We start from the raw sequence: 519 nt of genomic DNA, 5'->3' as shown, positions 1-519 counted from the left end.
CAAATTTTTTACGTAAGTCTGCATATAAATAAATTGACAGGGGGAAATTTCAAAGGCCACTCCCCCACTAAAAAAAAAGCTCATTGAAAAAAAACAAAAGATCCTGGACGAAAGTATTTTATGATAGGTTACTGACTAAAAACTTGAATATTTCAGGACGGAATTATCTCCATCAGGCTTTTCTTATGCGAAATAAAAACCTTAAAAATTCTGCAGGCGATATAAAAAGCCCCTTCATACTGATGTTTTAAATTTTGCACTGACATTATGGTCATTAGGGATAGAAAAGACTTGACAAGATTTTAGCTCATTTTTTTTTGCCAAAAAAAAAAGAGAGGGGTGTTACTGCCATCGTGTCAGGGCTGGCAGCAAACCATATCTATTGCAACCTATCCCACTGTTAACAAACCTTTGATAAGGTATTTTTGGCGTGTAGACTCGGGTATGCTCTGGGGGCTACTTGAATTAGGAGTATTGATGTATTTATAAATTCTGCGAGGACAAATACAAATAATGTAT

The sequence above is a fragment of the Penaeus monodon genome, chromosome 29, assembly GCF_015228065.2.
Source record: "Penaeus monodon isolate SGIC_2016 chromosome 29, NSTDA_Pmon_1, whole genome shotgun sequence".
Lineage (NCBI taxonomy): Eukaryota > Metazoa > Arthropoda > Malacostraca > Decapoda > Penaeidae > Penaeus > Penaeus monodon.
The sequence above is the reverse complement of the archived record's forward strand: the minus strand, read 5'-3'. Positions refer to the sequence as shown.